We start from the raw sequence: 23661 nt of genomic DNA on the forward strand, positions 1-23661 counted from the left end.
GAGTTCGAGGTCACACTTCTTCACGGGAGAGCGAGCTGCGACCTGGCTGCCCGTTTCCGAGCGGTCGTCCCTGCCCCTGGCAGGTGGATCTGCTACTGCGCCGTCCCTCAGCTGCGCCGGGCTGTTCCGCGCCCTACGCCGTTTCCGACGTCGTCTTCGCTTCTGCCGCTGCGTCGGTGCGGCCACGGCCGCCTCGCCGCTCCCGGCACGCTTGCGGCTTGAGAAAGCTGCACAACCGCGCCAACTGGCGACGTGCGGGCCGCCACACCGGACACAAGTCGGCAGAACGTTGCTGCCGCGGTCGCAGGCGCGGCTGTCGTGCTCGCCTCAGCACTTGACGCACCGCGCCGCGTTGCGGCAATACTTCGCAACATAGCCCTCGCCCTGGCACCTGAAGCACTGGGGCATAGGGTCCATGGCGGTCGGGAGAGCCTCTGTCGTCACCGGGAAGCCCAGCAGCTTCCGCAAGTCGAAGATGTCGCTCCCGCCGTCGACCGTTTGCACGGTCACGGCATAGAGCGGCGCCCTCTTCCTGTTCGTCCAGTTGTGCAACCTTGCGGTTGCATTACCAAACCCGGCTCGCAGTAGCCCTTCCCGGAGCGCTGCGTCATCACAGCACCAAGGTAACCCGCTGAGGAGTGCCTTGTTCGTCTTCATCCTTCCTACGGAAGGTGCCTTCTCACGCACCGGCGGCGCGTCGACGATGTGGTCGGCCACTGCGACCTTGATCGCCCTGTGGTCGGCCACGTTTGCAGCTCGAACGCAGATCAGCGAGTCGAGTGTTACACAGCTCATCCCCTTTCTAACGGAGTGACTGAATGAAGCACTGCTTCAAGTTAGGGCCCCTGCCATGTGCAAAACAGCGAAGTAGTAATCATAAGAAAATCAAAAGATCGGGACCCAACACATCCAAAGACTTACAGGCCCATTTTCCTCTTGAACACTTTGTCTAAGGCACAGGAGAGGCTCCTGTGCAATCAACTATAGTCACACGGGACGCTCTTCGGCCTTAGCCCACATCAGTATGGTTTTAGACCAAAAGGTTCAATAGACGATGCAGGTAACCACGCACTGGAATGGAAATAATACAGGACAAACAAGAAAAATACCCAATAGCAATAGCAATAGATATAGCAGGCGCTGTAGACAATCTCTGGTGGCATCCCTTGTTCGCAAGGCTTCGAGAGATGCAGACACCAACAGTCTTATACAATAGCTTACTCAACTACTGAAAAGATAGTGTGGTACAATGGCAAGACGGAATACAAAAGGGATACGAAAAAAACAACAAAAAGGTGCCCACAAGGCTCAATCTGTAGGCAATTTTCTGGACCATTGCCACAGAACTGCAGCTAAATAATCTGGACGATTACGGTAGGGTGAAGGGTATAGTACCCTATGCTGACGACTTGCTAGTAGTAATAACTGCATACTTGAGAGTGCAATTGGAAATCAAGGCTACACAACTCCATATAAAAATAAGTGACTGGTGCAGCCATAACAAGGCCACAATTTCGGCAAACAAGAATGTATATTTACCGATAATAGGGCCCTTGCAGAAACGCCCCACCATTCGGCTGAACAGCACTAGCATACAGGGGAAAATAACAAGAAGGTATCTATGGATACACCTCGAAAAACGACTTACATTCAACGAGCTCATAAGACTTACAACTGAAAAAGCGACAAGACTAATGCACAAACTACCAATCCTAAACTCAACTCACTTCCAACTATCATTCCAAACACTGCGAATGTATCATACAGCCCTCTTTGAATCTATAATGCATTTCGCAGATAGTGCCTGGGCGCATCGACTGTCATTCACGAGCCAAAAAAACCATTGTGAGGCGTGGACAAAGAGGTGTATTGCTCAGAATGTCAGGGGCATTTGGCACCATGTCCGTGGAAGCTTTGCGTGTACTTGCAAAATACCCTATTGACACGGCCATTAGACACAGAACAGCAGCATACTGGCTAAAAAGGGGAAGGCTGAATAACGTGTATGAGATAAAAGGGGAGCATATTACAGAAAAATGCCAGTTAAACCTTTGGAAGGTTGAGACGTGGCGAAAAGAATGGGAAGCATCCGCCAAGGGCCGTCCGGTTTCCCCCTCCCTTCAGAACATCCAGGAACGATTGGAGCTCACACATGTCGCGGTACGAAATATTTCCTTACGGACCATGGCCCTTACCCTACACACCTGCTCTGCTCTGGCCTTAGCCAAAGTCATATTTCTCAATGTGGACAACATGGATTCCCGAAACACATAACACTATAATGTAGCACACTCACAGACATAAGGCTGACGTCATAAATCAGAGACGTAGGGCAAGCTTTAATAGTACCAGATAACTGGAGTATGCTTAACCGCATCACTGATGAAATATCAAGAGCGATACACAGACTCATAAGCAGCAGCGACCATAAACAACATCATGACCCGAAACACAGACTACGCAAAATATGATGCCTGGGATAACAGAGATTCAAACACTGATATGGAAAAAGATGAACATATATACACAGACGATGTCATGAACACTCTAATACCACCACACATATATAGCAATGTATCAGATCACACGGCTGCAACAACACTACAAGTAATACATACATGGAATTCAGAAATGAGTTAGAAAAATAAATAAAACAATGAATTTTCGAGTTTGTAAAAGTATAAAAAAAGTAATTATTTAGTTCTCTGGATCATTATTTTCAAACATGTGATTGCGAAAGTTGTGAAATATACAAGATGCAAACTCTAAACCATGTGAACTTAACAAAATTGTGCATAAACGTACATATGCAGTATAATAAGACGTAAATACACAAGCACAAGGGCATAACACATAAGAAGCGCCCTTCGGGGAGAAGAGCGTCGAGATCACCTCCCGAGGCCCCTCTCCCACTTATGGCGCAGGTAAGTGGAGGAAGCAATTATGGTAACAAATAGTACTGTCATACCTTATACACAAATCACATAGAGTTAATATCACAACATACATACATGTAGTAGTAGCTGTAGCAGAATACAATATGCTAATTCAGCTAAGACAGATCTGAAGTGTTTACCGAAGCTCTCTGACTTGAAACAGCCGGGTAAAGGGACCTCTTTTGCTATCTAAATCTTTACTTTCGTGTTTTATTTTCTTCTCAAGAATATAGTAAATTTGTTTTGCTTTTTATTTCCTTCCTTTCCCAAATTGTACTTTATGTATCTTGTGTACGTCTTTTAATTAACAACTAATTATATAAAAAACCAGAATACTACAAAAATTATGAAAATTTTCTAATTTTTTGAAGTAAATGACCCACTACAGTTACCAAGGCGAGGGTCACACTGTAATATTAATGAATAAAATAAGAGTACAAAATAAAATTTGAAAGTGCCACAAGTCAAATCATTCAAAACAACGAGAGATCACATACAATAATTTTACACTAAATTACTCCAAATTATGTGATATAGCATTTGGTCAGAAAGCTCTCGCATTGAAGGGTGACACAAAACTGTATACAAAGCTATTCACTGCGCTTACCCGATAGGTATATACCGGGTGATCAAAAAGTTAGTGTAAGTTTGAAAACTTAACAAACCAGGGAATAACGTAGATAGAGAGGTAAAAATTGACACACATGCTTGGAATGACATGGGGTTTAATTAGAACCAGACGCTCCACCCCATATTGCTAGACGCGTGAAAGATCTCTTGTGCGCGTCGTTTGGTGATGATCGTGTGCTCAGCCGCCACTTTCGTCATGCTTGGCCTCCCAGGTCCCCAGACCTCAGTCCGTGCGATTATTGGCTTTGGGGTTACCTGAAGTCGCAGGTGTATCGTGATTGACCGACATCTCTAGGGATGCTGAAAGACATCCGACGCCAATGCCTCACCATAACTCCGGACATTCTTTACAGTGCTGCTCATAACATTATTCCTCGACTACAGCTATTGTTGAGGAATGATGGTGGACATATTGAGCATTTCCTGTAAAGAACATCATCTTTGCTTTGTCTTACTTTGTTATGCTAATTATTGCTATTCCGATCAGATGAAGCGCCATCTGTCGGACATTTTTTGCACTTTTCTGTTTTTTGGTTCTAATAAAACCCCATGTCATTCCAAGCAAGTGTGTCAATTTGTACCTCTCTATCTACATTATTCCGTGATTTATTCAGTTTTCACATTTATACTGACTTTTTGGTCACCCGTTACATCAGAAATTAATGTGTAGCTGGTAACATAATTGGCAGAGTCGTGAGACAGCCATCGGTGGTTCACGCAGCCCGATGAGAGGGTCTAGAATGAGCCAGTGGTGGTTCAAACCTGTGTGAACCTCTTAAAGAAATTTTCATGAGAAATAAAAAAATAACGTATTTTAAAAAAAATCATAACTTTCCACAAGACATCTTCGACATGAATGAAGACGGAAAGTTGGAGTTAATGTTAACTTCCGTATAGGATTAGAAGATTTTATTTTCAAAATAACCATCCTACGTTACAGGGGTATATCTTTTGCATATGCACATACAACCGTGCGGTACTTTTTACAATTACGATAAACATCAAAATTTTCATTTACATTTCACAAAAGAGCCTTGGAGCCTCAACTGTGTGAAGGAAAAACATTCAGATTATACTCAAACACGTTCCATATTTTGGATAGTGTATCTAGAATTAGTACTATTGCTATACTCTAACACAGTTCACCAAAATTTGCTATCAACAGAGGCTCATAGACAGAGTCCTCCATAAACCTCTCTTAAAGTACACTATGTGATCAAAAGTATCCGGACAACCACGAAAACATACGTTTTTCGTATTAGGTTGATTGTGCTGCCACCTACTGCCAGGTACTCGATATCAGCGACCTCAAAAAATGGTTCTGAGCACTATGGGACTTAACTTCTAAGGTCATCAGTCCCCTGTAACTTGGAACTACTTAAACCTAACTAACCTAAGGACATCACACACATCCATGCCCGAGGCAGGATTCGAACCTGCAACCGTAGTGGTCGCGCGGTTCCAGACTGTAGCGTCTAGAACCGCTCGGCCACCCCGGCCGGCCCTCAATAGTCATTAGACATCGTGAGGGAGCACAATTGGGCGCTCGGCGGAACTCACAGACTTCGAACGTTGTCAGGTGATTGGGTGTCACTTGTGTCATACGTCTGTACGCGAGATTTCCACACTCCTAAACATCCCTAGATCCACTGTTTCCGATATGATAGTGATGTGGAAACGTGAAGGCACAGGTACAGCACAAAAGCGTTCAGGCCGACCTCATCTGTCGATGACAAAGACCGCCGACAGTTGACGAGGGTCGTAATGTGTAATAGGCAGACCTCTATCCAGACCATCACACAGGAATTCCAAACTGCATCAGGATCCACTGCAAGGAGTATGACAGTTAGGCGGGAGGTGAGAAAACTTGGCTTTCATGATCGAGCGGCTGCTGATAAGCAACACATCACGCCGGTAAATGCCAAGCGACGCCTCGCTTGGTGTAAGAAACGTAAACATTGGACGACTGAATAGTGGAAAAACATTGTGGAAAGACGAATCACGGTACACAGTGTGGCGATCCGATGGCAGGGTATGATGAATGCCCGGTGAACGTCGTCTGCCAGCGGGTGTAGTGCTAACAGTAAAATTCGGAGGCGGTGGTGTTATGATGTGGTCGTGTTTTTGATAGAGGGGGGCTTAGACCCCTTGCTGTTTTGTGTGGTACTATCACAGCACAGGTCTACATTGATGTTTCAAGGACCTTCTTGCTTCCTACTGTTAAAGAGCAATTCTGGGATGGCGATTGAGTTCTTTAACACGATAGAGCACCTGTTCATATTCACGGCCTGTGACGGAGAGGTTACACGACAATGACACTCCTATAATGGACTGCCCTGCATATAGCCTTGATTTGAATAATATACAACACCTTTGGTATGTTTTGGAACACCGACTTCGTGCCAGGTCCGACCGACCTCCATCGATACCTCTCCTCAGGGCAGCACTCCGTGAAGAAGGTGCTGCCATTCCCCAAGAAACCTTCCAGCGCCTGGCTGAACGTATGTCTGCAAGAGTAGAAGCTGTCATCAAGGCTAATGGTGGGCCAACACCATACCGAATTCCAGCATTACCGATGGAGGGCGCAACGAACTTGTAAGTCATTTTCAGCCAGGTGTCCGGATACTTTTGATCACATAGTATATGTTCATTGAAGCACCAAAGAAACTGATTTATGCATGTGTATTCAAATACAGAGATATGTAAACAGGCAGAATACGGCGCTACGGTCGGTAACGCCTATATAAGACAAGTGTCTGGTGCAGTTCTTAGATCGGTTACTGCTGCTACAGTGGAAGGTTATCAAGGTTTAAGTGAGTTTGAACGTGGTGTTATAGTCGGCGCAGGAGCGATGGGACACAGCACCTCTGAGGTAGCCGGCCGGGGTGGCCGAACGGTTCTAGGCGCTACAGTCTGGAACCGCGCGACCGCTACGGTCGCAGGTTCGAACCCTGCCTCGGGCATGGATGTGTGTGATGTCCTTAGGTTAGTTAGGTTTAAGTAGTTCTAAGTTCTAGGGGACTGATGACCACAGCAGTGAAGTCCCATAGTGCTCAGAGCCATTTTTGAACCTCCGAGGTAACGATGAAGTGAGGAGTTTCACGTACGACCATTTCACTGGTGTATCGTGAATATCAGGAATCCGGTAAAACATGAAATCTCCGACATCGCTGCGGCCGGAAATAGGTCCTGCAAGAACGGAACCAACGATGACTGAAGAGAATCGTCCAATGTGACAGAAATGCAACCCTTCCGCAAATTGCTGCAGATTTCAATGCTCGGGCATCAACATGAGTCAATCTGCGAACCATTCAACGAAACATCATCGATATGGGCTTTCGGACCCGAAGACCCACTCGTGTACCCTTAATGACTGCACGATACAAAGCGTTGCGTCTCGCCTGGGCCCGTCAACACCGACATTGGATTGTTGATGACTGGAAACATGTTGTCAGGTCGTGCGAGTCTCGTTTCAAACTGTATGGAGCGGATGGACGTGTACGAGTATGGAGACAACTTCACGATTCCATGGACCCTGCATGTCAGCAGGGGACTGTTCAAGCTGATGGACGCTCTGTAATGGTGTGGGGCTTGGGGAATTGGAGTGATATGGGACTTCTGATACAGCACATAAGACTCTTGCAGGTGACACGTACCTGCATCCATTCATGTCCATTGTGCATTCCGACGGACTTGGGTACATCCAGGAGGACAATGCGACACCCCACAAGACCACAATTGCTACAGTGTGGCTCCAGGAACACTCTTCTGAGCTTTAACACTTCCGCTGGCCACCTGACTCCCCAGACATGAACATTATTGTAATATCTGGGATGCCTTGCAACGTGCTGATCAAAAGAGATCTCCACCACCTCATATTCTTAAGGATTTATGGAGAGCCCTGCAGGAATCATGCTGCCAATTCCCTCCATCACTACTTCAGACATTAGCCGAGTCCATGCCACGACGTTTGGCGGCACTCTTGCGTGCTCACGGCGGTCCTACACGATATTAGGCAGGCGTATAATTTTCTTTTGCTCTTCATTGTGTAAACCGAGATATAAGACAGCCTTCGAGGTCAGTGGTGCAGTGTAAGTTCCCTATGCTCCATCCACATGCAGTTGGCAGCTGCCAGTGCGGTTTTGCTCAGTCCAGTTGAAAAATGAGATTTTCGGCATGTTTTGGCAATTGTGGAGAAGCCAGATCTCCAACATATACAGGTGATTGGTTCCTGTAACCGTATTTTACAGCAAAAAGGAACGGAGTGTAAAACCGTTCTCAGAATCGGCCGTGATTCTAGGAACAATCTTTCCACAAAAAACAACGGTCCATAATCATTTGTCCGGGTAACGGCGCAAGACACACAACGCTTTGGAGAGTCTCTCTCGTGCTCGACTGTGGCATGTGGCTCTTGTGTTCCCTGTATTCCTACGTTGTGGGAATTAACTTTGACATTTCAATGGAACTGAGCCTCATTACTCAACACTACACGTTTACAGAAATTGTTTTCTTCTATCTCCAATTCCAGAATGAATTCACAAAATTCTACATGTTGTCATTTGTTGTCAGCAAGGAGGACTTGTTGCACCTGAATCCTGTGTCGTCTGAAACACAAACGTGGCCGTAAAACACACCAGACAGACATATGAGCAGTGGCTAACGCCCGGCTGGCGCCGTGAGTTGTCTTCCGTGGACTACATAAGCTATCAGTGTCTTGGAATTGCTGGTGAGATCGTTGAACACTTTGAGCTGCAGAAGGATCAGTGCCATACTCTCGACGAAAATCACGCTGCAAAATTGTAGCTGAATTGTATGTGTTAAAACAGTGACGCAAAACGCTTTTTGTTGCTGGGTTATCGTCATCTCGACACCATGCGCGCTGTGGAATGAACGAGCGAGCGAGAACCATGGAGACGCCTACCACTAGCCATATAAGCCGGAAAATTACAACTGCTTCCAAGGTAATTGTTTAGTTTCGATGTCTGGGTTAATATTTGCCCCAAGTTTCTATCTTCATTCATGTAGAGATACAGTCATGTAATATAAACTCACCTGACAAATAGTCGCCCCAAGAGAAAGCATTACAAGTACCATCTAATAGAGAGTAAAACCGCCAGGATTCGGTTAGGAAGTGAGTCCCAAAGATTTTGAAGGGAAGTCGCATCCAGGTTAAGCCACTCACTGAGGATTTGATCGAGCAATCTAACAACTTGCAAGTACGCCGATGTCGGTGTTTTACCCGCTGTTCCAACATGTTCCACAGTCCAACAGATTTTCTATGTGGTTGAAGTCAGGTGATTCTCCAGGTGATATACTGCTTTGTCGGTATGTCTGTCGGCTACTGTCAATGCCCGACCACCCGTCTTATCGTTCCTTTTTTGACGACTCTCTCGACCGTCAATACGGGTTGTATGTCTCTGCCCTGCTACCCCGTGGAGTTCGCTTTCGTCGCCTCCTTCAACACCTTAATTTTTCACTCCCTGCAACCTTTAGAGTGGGCGAGAGCCACACGCCACCTTAGCTCCAGGCTCAGGTACGCGTTCACCTTGACCTCAGCTCGCTCCCAAAAGAGGTTACCCCCGGTTCGGTCTACCACTCCCGTTTTGTGGAACTTCGTTCGAAGTTCATCAATATGACCTTCATTTATACAGATGGCTCTAAGACCAATGACGGGGTCGGGTGTCCTTTATTGTCGGGGCACAAAGTTTCAAATACCGGCTCCATGGCCATTGTTCGGTCTTCACAGCTGAGCTCTTTGCCCTCTACCAGGCTGTTCTTTACATCTGCCGCCACCGACATTCTGCTTATGTCATCTGCTCCGATTCCCTGAGCGCCATCCAGAGCCTCAGTGATCCGTATCCGGTTCATCCTTTCGTGCACCGGATCCAACGCTCTTTTCGGCAGCTGGTGGACGTCGGTTCTCCGGTTAGCTTTATGTGGGTCCCTGACCATGTCGGTATCCCTGGGAACGAAGCTGCAGATGCCGCGGCCAAGGCTGCGGTCCTCCAGCCTCGGACAGCTTCTTGTTGTGTCCTATCGTCAGATTTTAGCAGGGTTATTTGTCGGCGCATTTTCTCGCGGTGGCATGCCGATTGGGCTGCACTTACAGACAACAAGCTTCGGGCCTTGAAACCTCTTCCCGTGGCTTGGACGTCGTCCTCACGCCCTTCTCGGCGGGAGGAGGTAGTTTTGGCCCGGTTAAGAATTGGACACTGCAGGTTCAGCCATCGCCATCTGCTGACGGCTGCGCCGGCGCCGTTCTGCCCATGTGGGCAATTGCTGACGGTCCGCCACATTTTAATGTCCTGTCCGGATTTTAACGCACTGCGTCTCGATCTTAACCTGCCATGTACTTTAGATGCCGTTTTAGCGGATGACCCACGAGCAGCTGCTCGTGTTCTTCGTTTTATCAATTTGACAAACCTCACTAAGGACATTTGATGCTGCTGTTTTTTAATCCTATGCCTGTCAGTTTGTCTTTTATCGTGTTTTCCCTTTTAGTTGTTGTTTTAAACTTGTGCCTCGCGGTGCATTCTTAAAGTAGTCAGGGCGCTAATGACCGTTGAAGTTGCGCGCCCTAAAACCACAAAAAAAAAAAAAATTCTCCAGGCCAATTGAGATGTAATATGGTGGGAGATTGTTCAGAAAACCAATCAACATTCTTCGAACTCGGAGAACTTTGTTGTTATCTTTATGTGCCTGTGTGAGCAACGGCCTCTTGCGAGGTGGCGGACTCCAAATGTTTACTGCATGCAGTTCCCGACGCATCTTTCAGTCAGGATCATTTTCTGACCACAACACTGACGTCGTATTTCGTAACCACGTGTTACACCACACTTGTAGACCCGTTGAACAGTCCGCCCTGAAACAACAACAGATCCAACAATTTCACACACCATATGGCTATCGGCACAGCCAAACACGATTGATGCTTTTTGCCACTCTGTCACGTCCTTATATTTAGGCATGTTTCCGTACAATGTCTGGATGAAAGATATGTCTCACCGATCACTACTCCCTTAAACTCACGTAGAGACAGTGCGTGCGCGGTTGAGTACGTGACTCGATCGCTGCGCCATCTGTAAAGGCTTAAAAATTCATCTGTGCGTCCTCACTGGGCTGAGTAATTTTTTGTCCGATGAGCTTAGAATAAACGTTTTTGAAACATCTTGTATCTTAACAAGTAAAGACAGTCCATAGCCCTTAAGAATAAAGAGTTAAGTGAAAAATTATAGCAATTGTAGGTGGCATACAACACTATGTGAGCGTACAAGCTGTAGGGGGAGATTAGAGTGGCAGTTTTCGGCAGCAGAGCACGGGGCTGGCGGTTGCTACGGTGCGGTGGCGAGCAGCTAGTGATTACGCGGCCTTGGAAAAACCCGAGCAGAAGCTTGACATGGGAGCGTATGGCCTGTGTTGCAGTGCTTGGAGGAATTTATATGCCAGAGAAAAATTGATAAAAATCGAACTAAGAGTGACACAATAGATTAAAAGTTACTGTTGTCTTAAAAACTGTAAATTTGTGAAAGCTCAAAAGCTAATATCTCGGCAATGCTTTGGCCGATTAATATGAATAAAGTGTTTACGGATGTGGCTAGCAGAGCTGCATCGAGCGATCATAGCCGATTTAACAGAATATGTACCATTTTTAAATGAGATGTGGGTATATGGGATTCGACTGAGAGAAACTGTGTTTTTGGTAATAAATAAATTGAAAGAGACGAAACTAGCGGTAGCATTTTAAAGTCTAAAGAATTATTTGTGAAGAAACGGTTGCAGTTACAAAAAATTGGACTTTAAATTATTTCCAGGAAAATTTCCGTAATTTTAGGAGCATCATATGTGTTTTTGTGTTTAGTTTTAGAATATTCGTAATTTTTTTTTTGTCAAATGTTGTTTTGAGTTAGGCAGTCGTTTGGGGGTATAGGGCGGCCATCTTTGGAGAGTTGAGTTTGAGCAACGCTAAGAGCCGGACGTGCCGCCCATCTGGGGGGTAGTATTGGGTTGGTAGCCACGATCAGAGACAAGTATGTATGTAGCGACGTTCGAAAACGATCAAGTTGAGCTCAATATAGTGCTTTAGGACAGCAGACAAAAGTGTACTTTGTGAACTGTGAACAGACTGTCGAGTGCCGTGATCGCGACATACGAATTTTATAGTGAAGTGTTGTGGCATCAGTTATTAACGGCCGCCGCTACGTAAAAGCCCCCAGGACCGAATTTTAAGTGTTTAGTCAATATATTGAAGACTATTCGTGGAAAAATAGAAATAAACTATTTGATCGAATTATATATCAAAGTGAGTGACTCAATATTTTTAAATTTAACCGCAATACCTGCCTGCATTACTTTTTTATATTTTATTTCAGCTTAAAAACTGAGTTTACGACAGGTGTGCGCTGGCAACTTATGACGGAAAACGTAGCCGAACATTGAGATCACACACATCTCTGGGCCGATCAGTTAAGCTGAGTGCTGAGTGTAACAAATATATAAATTTTCGTGCCATAGCACTTGGGGGCCGGAGTTAACTATTCAATCTACAATGCGCAGTGCCCAGTACCGTCGTAACTACTTCCAGTAACCTATAAGAAACTGCTATGTCAAGCTCGCAAAGACCGATACATCATCAGCAGAGCTTCTACTCTGCAGGAAAGAGAACTAAGTCCTTCTCAGTTAAATAGTTAAATGCATGTTAATAAGTACTTGATATTTATTGTCCGAGTGTCCATACGGAAAAATAGGTTGGGATAAAAATATAAAGAAAGAACCTCAACAAGAAATACAGGGAAGAATGGAAGGAAGATTGGGATTAACGTCAAGTCACCATCGAGGTCATTCGAGATGGAGCACAAGCTCGAATTGTGTGAGCGGTGGAGAAAAAAATCGGTCGTGCCCTTTCAAAGGAACCATCCCGCCTTTTGCCAGGAGTAATTTAGGGAAATCACAGAAAACATAACACTGGATGTCTGGATGCAGCTGTGAACCGTCGTCCTCCCGAATGCGAGTCCCGTATACTGCGCCACTTCACTCGGTATCAAGAAATACACTGATGTGACAAAAGTCACCGTGTCGGACCTCCTTCTGCCCGGCATAGTGGAGCAACTCGACATCGCACGGACTCAACAAGTTATTGCAAGTCTCCGGCAGAAGAAGTGGGCCATGCTTCCTCTATAGCCTTTCATAACTGGGAAAGTGTTGTTGGTGCTAGATTTTGTACGCGATGATGTCGTATAAATGTTCGATGGGATTCACGTCAGGCGAGCTGGGCCGACACACCATTCCCTCGAGTTGTCCAAAATACTGTACAGACAAATAGTGAACAATAGTGGCCTGCTGACATGGCGCATTGTCATCCGTAAAAATTTCGTCGTTATTTGGAACATGAAGTCCATGAATGGCTGCAAAAGGTCATGGATCGAATCAGATGGACCAGAGGACCCAGTCTATTTTGCGTAAACACGCCCACACCATTATGGAGACACCACCAGCTTGCACAGTACATTGTTGACAACTTGGGTCCATGACTTGGTGGAGTCTGCACCACACTCAAACCCTATCATCAACTCTTAGCAACTGGAATCGGAAATAATCTGACCAGACCACGATTTTCCAGTCGTCTAGGGTCCAACTGATACGGTCAGAATCCCAGGAGAGGTGCTGCAGGCAATGTCGCGCTGTTAACAAAGGCACTCGTGTTGGTCGTCTACTGCCATTTCCCATTGACGCCAAATTTCACCCCGTTGACCAAACGGATACGTTCATCGTACGTCAGATATTTATTTCTGCTGTTACTTCACGCAGTGCCTCTTGTCTGCTAGCACCGACAACCCTACGCAGAAGCCGTAGCTTTCTGTCGATGAGTGAAGGCCGTCGGCCTCGGCGAAATCCGTGGTGAGAGGTAATGCTTAAAATTTGCTATTCTCGGCACACTCTTGACTCGGTGGATTTTGGAATACTGAATCCCCTAATAGGTTCCAAAATGAAACGTCCAATGCATCAAGGTCCAACTACCATTCCGCGATCAAAGTCGGATAATTCACGTCGCGTGGCCATAATCAAGTCGGAAACCTTTTCACGTGAATCACCTAACAAAGGAACCCCCCATCGCACCCCCCTCAGATTTTGTTGTAAGTTGGCACAGTGGATAGGCCTTGAAAAACTGAACACAGATCAATCGAGAAAACAGGAAGAAGTTATGTGGAACTATGAAAAAATACACAAACTGAGTAGTGTATGCGCAAGATAGGTAACATCAAGGATAGTGTTAGCTCCGGAGCGCCGTGGTCCAATGGTTAGCGTGAGTAGCTGTGGAATGAGAGGTCTGTAGTTCAAGTCTTCCCTCGAATGAAAAGTTTACTTTCTTTATTTTCGCAAAGTTATGATCTGTCCGTTCGTTCATTGACGTCTCTGTTCACTGTAACAAGTTTAGTGTCTGTTTAGGGGATTCAGTATTCCAAAATCCAACGAGTCAAGAGTGTGCCGAGAATAGCAAATTTTAAGCTTTACCTCTCACCACGGATTTCGCCGAGGCCGACGGCCTTCACTCATCGACAGAAAGCAACGGCTTCTGCGTAGGGTTGTCGGTGCTAGCAGACAAGAGGCACTGCGTCAAGTAACAGCAGAAATAAATATCTGACGTACGACGAACGTATCAGGCGGGCCGTGGTCCCGTGGTTAGCGTGAGCAGCTGCGGAACGAGAAGTCCTTCGTTCAAATCTTCCCTCGAGTGAGAAGCTTAAATTTTTATTTTCAGTTTATGTGACAAATTCTTATGTTTTCATCACTTTTTTGGGAGTGATTATCACATCCACGAGAAAACCTAAATCGGGCAAGGCAGAAGAATCTTTTTACCCATTCGCCAAGTGTACAAGTTAGGTGGGTCGACAACATATTCCCGTCATGTGACGCACATGCCGTCACCAGTGTCGTATAGAATATATCAGACGTGTTTTCCTTTGGAGGAATCGGTTGACCTATGACCTTGCGATCAAATGTTTTCGGTTCCCATTGGAGAGGCACGTCCTTTCGTCTACTAATCGCACGGTTTTGCGGTGCGGTCGCAAAACACAGACACTAAACTTGTTTCAGTGAACAGAGACGTCAATGAACGAACGGACAGATCATAACTTTGCGAAAATAAAGAAAGTAAACTTTTCACTCGAGGGAAGACTTGAACTACAGACCTCTCATTCCACAGCTACTCACGCTAACCATTGGACCACGGCGCATGGACTACTAAGTTTATATATTTTGCTTATTTTTTCATAGTTCCACACAACTTCTTCCTGTTTTCTCGATTGATCTGTTTTCAGTTTTTCAAGGCCTATCCACTGTGCCAACTTATAACTAAATCTGAGGGGGGTGCGATCAGGAGGTTCCCTTGAAAGTACAAATGACAGCTCCGCCAATGCACTGCCATTTTATACTTTGCATACTGGATACTACTGCCATCTGTATATGTTTCCAGAATGAGATTTTCACTCTGCGGCGGAGTGTGCGCTGATATGAAACTTCCTGGCAGATTAAAACTGTGTGCCGGGCCGATACTCGAACTCGGGACCTTTACCTTTCGCGGGCAAGTGCCCTACCAACTGAGGCAAAGGTCCCGAGTTTTGAGTCTCGGCCCGGCACACAGTTTTAATCTGCCAGGAAGTTTCATCTATAGATGTGCTTTTCTTAATCCTACGACTTCTGCTACCTCAGGGTAAAGTCACTGGTGCGTAATGAGTGTCGAAATACATAACGGTGGATTCGTTTGGTGACTGGTAGGAAATGAGCGGGCTACGACAGTCCTCGGTGAGTGTGCAGCAGGCTTTATTTCCGCTGACGGCGCACACCGCGCCAATCGGCAGGAAGCGGGCTGCCGTACCGGCCACAAGACGTTAATGAGGGCCACAAACAACCGGCCACACTAGCATACGTAACTCTGCTCCACATTCATCAGAGTGCAGCGATGGTCTGGAATACGTCCAGGAGCTCATGCGGTTCCAGAGGATTAACCTTGAGCGACAAAGCGTTCAATGCGCTATAAAAGCAACACCAAGTTTGTGGTAAGAGCTGCTACTATTTCACGCATATAAAGCGTTGCTATAGGGCTGCCGGAATAAACATTGTTCTAGGCGCTTCAGTCCGAAACCGCGCTGCTGCTACGGTCGCAGGTTCGAATCCTGCCTCGGGCATGGATGTGTGTGATGTCGTTAGGTTAGTTAGGTTTAAGTAGTTCTAAGTGTGTACCCCCACGTGCAATGCGGAAACAGCATGGGGATAATTTTGGGTTCAAAAAATGGTTCAAATGGCTCTGAGCACTATGGGACTTAACAGCTATGGTCATCAGTCCCCTAGAACTTAGAACTACTTAAACCCAACTAACCTAAGAACATCACACAACACCCAGTCATCACGAGGCAGAAAAAATCCCTGACCCCGCCGGGAATCGAACCTGGGAACCCGGGCGTGGGAAGCGAGAACGCTACCGCACGACAAGATAATTTTGGGCATTAATGTTCTACAAATACCTTCTCTAAATCAATTCTATAGCAAAGAATTACTTTAAAACTTCACTTTCAAGATCGAACACAATATTGACTTTATACAAGAACGAATGTTTCTACAAACAGTTCTAACTGATTGATTATTTAAAAATTTACTTTACACAAAAGATTAATCTACGCAAAATTTTCTCTATTTTATCATAATATTTATATATGGAGGAGGAGAACTAAGTTATCTAGCTGTGAGCATTCCTTGAGACAAATGCTTCAATAAAATCTCGGTACGACATTTAATTTTACAACAGAGTTCTAATTGCGCGCAAGCTTGCAAAGCTGCAGATTTAACTTGAATCACAATTATTCACAAAACTCTTTTCAGAATCCAGAAATACTCTCATTGTCATCTTATTCAGTCATTCCCATCAAATGTGTATTCAATATTCAGTAGCTTAATTTCAGATAAAAATTTCGTGACCATTCAGTTTCACATCTGATTCCGAACACACCTCGACTAATAATAATCTCTTTCTGTTAGCGCCCTCATGAAGAGAAAGTGTAAGAATACAACGAAAGATCTCGGACCAATATGTAAAAACTTAACAGTTCTGTAGTAGCCAAGATGACATGCACACCTCACACTGATTACGAGGAAATGTGAGGACCTGGGACGCAGAGAGTATCGAAAACCGGCATACTCGGACCGATACCTGTAAAAACTGTCAGACTATCACCCGAGCCAGAAGAGAGGAGTGATTAACATGCTCGTAATACGCGAAAGACGAATATGTGAGCCATAGCACCACGGACAAGGACGCGAGATGCAACACCTGGAAAGTGTTCTGAGGAGCAGTTGCATGAGAAGTGTCAAATTTACAAATCGGAAGAAGGAATGTCACGTACGGCGTTTCTGCCATACATTCGCAAGCTAACAGACAGGATAGGCCATATATTGTGCAAATATGGTCTAAAGACTATAAGGCTGATCAAAGAGCGCCTCAGATCGGTGAAAGACAAAATGGACCCACTTACATTCTCTGGAATATAATGCATACCATGTACATGTGGAGAGGTTTCCAACATGTGGAGATTTCCAACTAAACATACTGTATGTATAAGAAATACCACACTGAGATAGATAAATCCTTGTTAAGCCACCACTACAATATTAAACTGTGTGACATCATAGTTTGCGTGTTAAAACGAGAGCTTTGTTGGAAATAATGACGTCATATCAAAATTGTGTGTATAAGCATTAGCACAGAGCTCTAAAATACGCATCTAGAGACAGCTGACCAGTATCTGCAACCACGTCCAGTGAAAAGTAGATCACCTGCAGGGCAGCCCACGCTTCTAAGACCATTGCGTGGCATATGGCCATGAACAAACCGCTCCAACAGAGCAACCGTGGAGAAACTCGGAGTATTTTAGGTGTAATAGTCTCCGATGCGGGCGTCCTGGATGCTGACAGGGAAGACACCGGCATGAAAGCATCCACTCAGTGAGAGCCATCCCACTCACGGCAATAATGGAAAACAGGTCCAAAGAGGTCGGTGGAATGGAAAATGTCTGGAGTGTATTGCAGATAAGCGCCAAGCACTTGCCTCCATTCTTTCTCTCTCTCGACCAATCAGAATGAAGCTTTAAAAACTAGCACTTATAGGTTGGTGACGTCAGTCTCTTGTCGACCAAAGCTCCCAGGCAGAATAAAAAGCCATGTGACACGATATAAACTATTGCATTATTGTTAGAGAATGTGTGACATTGCTAGAAGACAACTAACAAGTAAAAACTTCGAGTAGGAGAGCTACCAGTTCTTCTGCGTACATCACATCAGGAATATTCACCTGGAATTTCTTTCAAATCCCAGGCAAAATAAAAATATTATGACACGAAATAAACTCTTACAATATTAATGTGCGATGTCAATATACGACTCGTAAATAGATACGGAGTATGTCTACACATACTTACAACCAAAATGAGACTGAGCAATGGCCACAGTAAAGAAAAAAAAATAAACTATTTGTACTTACCAAGTCATCGACTCACAGAGGTAACATCTCTGTCACTACGTGATAAAATGCGGCCATAGAGAACTGTAGTGTTCACGAGATTTCTGCCGATATGCCTCCGAAAACATTTCTGACTAGGTGCCACGCGTATCTGTCGCCGCTGCCGTCACCGCCGCTGCAACAGACGACTGTGGGGACCGCGCATGCCGACTCCGGTGCTGGGAATACTGACCACGCCGCCCAACACCTTCGCAATAGCACTGATTGCGTAAATGGGATGTCTATTCATGGGGAAGAACCCCTGCAGCCCTAATACACTCCTGGAAATTAAAATAAGAACACCGTGAATTCATTGTCCCAGGAAGGGGAAACTTTGACACATTCCTGGGGTCAGATACATCACATGATCACACTGACAGAACCACAGGCACATAGACACAGGCAACAGAGCATGCACAATGTCGACACTAGTACAGTGTATATCCACCTTTCGCAGCAATGCAGGCTGCTATTCTCCCATGGAGACGATCGTAGAGATGCTGGATGTAGTCCTGTGGAACGGCTTGCCATGCCATTTCCACCTGGCGCCTCAGTTGGACCAGCGTTCGTGCTGGACGTGCAGACCGCGTGAGACGACGCTTCATCCAGTCCCAAACATGCTCAATGGGGGACAGATCCGGAGATCTTGCTGGCCAGGGTAGTTGACTTACACCTTCTAGAGCACGTTGGGTGGCACGGGATACATGCGGACGTGCATTGTCCTGTTGGAACAGCAAGTTCCCTTGCCGGTCTAGGAATGGTAGAACGATGGGTTCGATGACGGTTTGGATGTACCGTGCACTATTCAGTGTCCCCTCGACGATCACCAGTGGTGTACGGCCAGTGTAGGAGATCGCTCCCCACACCATGATGCCGGGTGTTGGCCCTGTGTGCCTCGGTCGTATGCAGTCCTGATTGTGGCGCTCACCTGCACGGCGCCAAACACGCATACGACCATCATTGGCACCAAGGCAGAAGCGACTCTCATCGCTGAAGACGACACGTCTCCATTCGTCCCTCCATTCACGCCTGTCGCGACACCACTGGAGGCGGGCTACACGATGTTGGGGCGTGAGCGGAAGACGGCCTAACGGTGTGCGGGACCGTAGCCCAGCTTCATGGAGACGGTTGCGAATGGTCCTCGCCGATACCCCAGGAGCAACAGTGTCCCTAATTTGCTGGGAAGTGGCGGTGCGGTCCCCTACGGCACTGCGTAGGATCCTACGGTCTTGGCGTGCATCCGTGCGTCGCTGCGGTCCGGTCCCAGGTCGACGGGCACGTGCACCTTCCGCCGACCACTGGCAACGACATCGATGTACTGTGGAGACCTCACGCCCCACGTGTTGAGAAATTCAGCGGTACGTCCACCCGGCCTCCCGCACGCCCACTATACGCCCTCGCTCAAAGTCCGTCAACTGCACATACGGTTCACGTCCACGCTGTCGCGGCATGCTACCAGTGTTAAAGACTGCGATGGAGCTCCGTATGCCACGGCAAACTGGCTGACACTGACGGCGGCGGTGCACAAATGCTGCGCAGCTAGTGCCATTCGACTGCCAACACCGCGGTTCCTGGTGTGTCCGCTGTGCCGTGCGTGTGATCATTGCTTGTACAGCTCTCTCGCAGTGTCCGGAGCAAGTATGGTGGGTCTGACACACCGGTGTCAATGTGTTCTTTTTTCCATTTCCAGGAGTGTATGTGGACATCTGCTGACAGTAACAGCCAGAGAACGTACTACGCAAAACTGGTAAAAGGCAGGATCATCACCTAGTGCGCGTGTCGTTAGTGGTAATGGTCAAGAAATACCTATCTTGCACCCTTGATCGTAATGTCCACAACAGAGAGGATGCTCTCTGAGCAGTAATGAAACAGGATCTCAGGAGAGCCCTCACATTGGTGGCGACGTCTGTGATCGCAGGAAGCCGGTGCTGGTAGTGTGTCATCTGCCAAAGACGTGCAACACCCTCCGGACACTGAACTCAGGCAGGCATAAAACGGTCTAACAAAATTTTTCTTATTATTTATCTCTTTAAGTACGAGCAATAATAGCAGTAATGACATACTACAAACTTTAGCAGAGTTCCCATTTCTCATGCACCAGGAATTTATTAAGTCGACTGTACAATGAAAAACAAAAAGTTCTGAGACAAATATGCAATAACTTGTCATGTTGATCATCATGATGCAGTGGTAAAATACGGTAGATGTATTGCGAGACAGGCTCATACACTGCTTCCAACTAAGAAGAAAAACAAAGATCGATATTTTTTTAAAAACATTCTAGTCAACCCATGTGTTTTATAAGACCGCTGGCCACATTTCTTAGCAGTGAATCATTTGTTGCTTGCGGACATGCCGTAACATATTCCTTACTAACTTAGCAGAAGACTTTACCAAAAACCAATAGCGTAATGCTGTATTTGTTAACAGTAGGTTCGATCAACACACTAATAATACATGAACTCAAATTGTACAGTGCTCATTTCACGGAAATGATATTGAGAACTGGCATTCACAGTCAACTTACATTTCATGAAAGATAAGAGAAAAATTAGAGCCCATACAGATAAACGGTTTCCTCCCTAGAAACGTTTGTGTGATTAGCACAAGGTATCGTGTGGAGTATGTGTGTATTTGAAAAAAATTACGCAAGAACGTCATGATCTCGTCACCCTCTTATCTGCAGTAAGCAACTAGAGTTTAGACAAGCGTTCAAAAACATGATGAATCAATGTGGAAGCGCTTGTCTGATATTTATTTGACCATATGCATGTGTAAACATTGAACTGGATTCACATCTCTGCAGTAAAACAGTGTAGTTCTATTTTTTGCAAGTGACACGAGGTGTCCTCCGCCGCTGGCTTTCGGCGTATGTGTGATCCAAAAATTTAGCGAGAGAAAAGCATACAAGGACCTAGAATTCGGACCAACAGTAAATGACACAAGACTCTACGACATGAGTGCTGAATTAATAAGTGTCTGTCTGTTTGACGGATCAGTCTGGACATACACCGATAAGCCAGAACGTTATGACCACCGACCTACAATCGATATAAACCCGTCTTTTTTATATTTTTGTTTAGTTTTGTTGTGTAATTGATCAGAGGCCTTCTGCGCCCCGCTGGTAATATGTTGAGTCACGTCTTCTCGAAATTGATGTGTTCCGTTAAATTGTTCAGAAATGTTCATTGGTTCAAACAGGAAATCTCTCTTGGCTTAACACATTCCAGCTGCGAGGCGGGTCGTGGAAAGCACTCCCAAGGAAGTTCGAGAAAAATTGTCTGTATTTTGGGTGACGGACAACGACATAATGACGGTCATTGAGGTACGTCCAAAAATCGAGTACAGAGTCTACAGTTTGTCCAAATAGGTAGTGAATGGCATGTCCGCGAATCCAATTCACAGCATTGGTCTTTGTCCGAGGAAAATAGTCACGTTCCGGAAATAATAATGAAAGGGGAGTAATCCGATCCGGAATGCCCCGCGTCAGAAAAGCCACAATATGACGAACCAAGTGCCAGACCTCCGCCGCCGGTACACAAACAAACCGATGTTCATCATTGTCTGGCACTCCACACGTGGAACATAGAGGGGATTGGGCGAGGTGGATACGATGAAGGCGAAATTGGTTGATTTGCTTACCATTGACAGTTAGGTTCCACACAGATTGAACATTTGTGTCAAACCCGTCCAGGCGATAGCAGCGTCACCTGACGAGGAATGACTGAATGACTGAATGACTGAATGACTGAATGACTGAATGACTGAATGACTGAATGACTGAATGACTGAATGACTGAATGACTGAATGACTGAATGACTGAATGACTGAATGACTGAATGACTGAATGACTGAATGACTGAATGACGACTGAATGACGACTGAATGACTGAATGACGACTGAATGACTGAATGACTGAATGACTGAATGACTGAATGACTGAATGACGACTGAATGACTGAATGACGACTGAATGACTGAATGACGACTGAATGACGACTGAATGACTGAATGACGACTGAATGACTGAATGACTGAATGACTGAATGACTGAATGACTGAATGACTGAATGACTGAATGACTGAATGACTGAATGACTGAATGACTGAATGACTGAATGACTGAATGACTGAATGACTGAATGACTGAATGACTGAATGACTGAATGACTGAATGACTGAATGACTGAATGACTGAATGACTGAATGACTGAATGACTGAATGACTGAATGACTGAATGACTGAATGACTGAATGACTGAATGACTGAATGACTGAATGACTGAATGACTGAATGACTGAATGACTGAATGACTGAATGACTGAATGACTGAATGACTGAATGACTGAATGACTGAATGACTGAATGACTGAATGACTGAATGACTGACTGACTGAATGAATGACTGAATGAATGACTGAATGACTGACTGAATGACTGAATGAATGACTGACTGACTGAATGACTGACTGAATGACTGAATGACTGAATGACTGAATGACTGAATGACTGAATGACTGAATGACTGAATGAATGACTGAATGACTGAATGACTGACTGAATGACTGAATGACTGAATGACTGAATGACTGAATGACTGAATGACTGAATGACTGAATGACTGAATGACTGAATGACTGAATGACTGACTGAATGACTGAATGACTGAATGACTGAATGAATGACTGAATGACTGAATGACTGAATGACTGAATGACTGAATGAATGACTGAATGACTGAATGACTGAATGACTGAATGAATGACTGAATGACTGAATGACTGAATGACTGAATGACTGAATGACTGAATGACTGAATGACTGAATGACTGAATGACTGAATGACTGAATGACTGAATGACTGACTGAATGACTGAATGACTGAATGACTGAATGACTGACTGAATGACTGAATGACTGAATGACTGAATGACTGAATGACTGAATGACTGAATGACTGAATGACTGACTGACTGAATGACTGAATGACTGAATGACTGAATGACTGAATGACTGAATGACTGAATGACTGAATGACTGAATGACTGAATGACTGAATGACTGAATGACTGAATGACTGAATGACTGAATGACTGAATGACTGAATGACTGAATGACTGAATGACTGAATGACTGAATGACTGAATGACTGAATGACTGAATGACTGAATGACTGAATGACTGAATGACTGAATGACTGAATGACTGACTGAATGACTGAATGACTGAATGACTGAATGACTGACTGAATGACTGAATGACTGAATGACTGACTGAATGACTGAATGACTGAATGACTGAATGACTGAATGACTGAATGACTGACTGAATGACTGAATGACTGAATGACTGAATGACTGACTGAATGACTGAATGACTGAATGACTGAATGACTGAATGACTGAATGACTGAATGACTGAATGACTGAATGACTGAATGACTGAATGACTGAATGACTGAATGACTGACTGAATGACTGCTAGTCAGAGACACGCACAGTGCATGTAGTATCAGTGAGGGTGCTGTCTGTATGTAGAATTGGGAAG

The sequence above is a fragment of the Schistocerca cancellata genome, chromosome 4, assembly GCF_023864275.1.
Source record: "Schistocerca cancellata isolate TAMUIC-IGC-003103 chromosome 4, iqSchCanc2.1, whole genome shotgun sequence".
NCBI classification, from domain to species: Eukaryota; Metazoa; Arthropoda; class Insecta; order Orthoptera; family Acrididae; genus Schistocerca; species Schistocerca cancellata.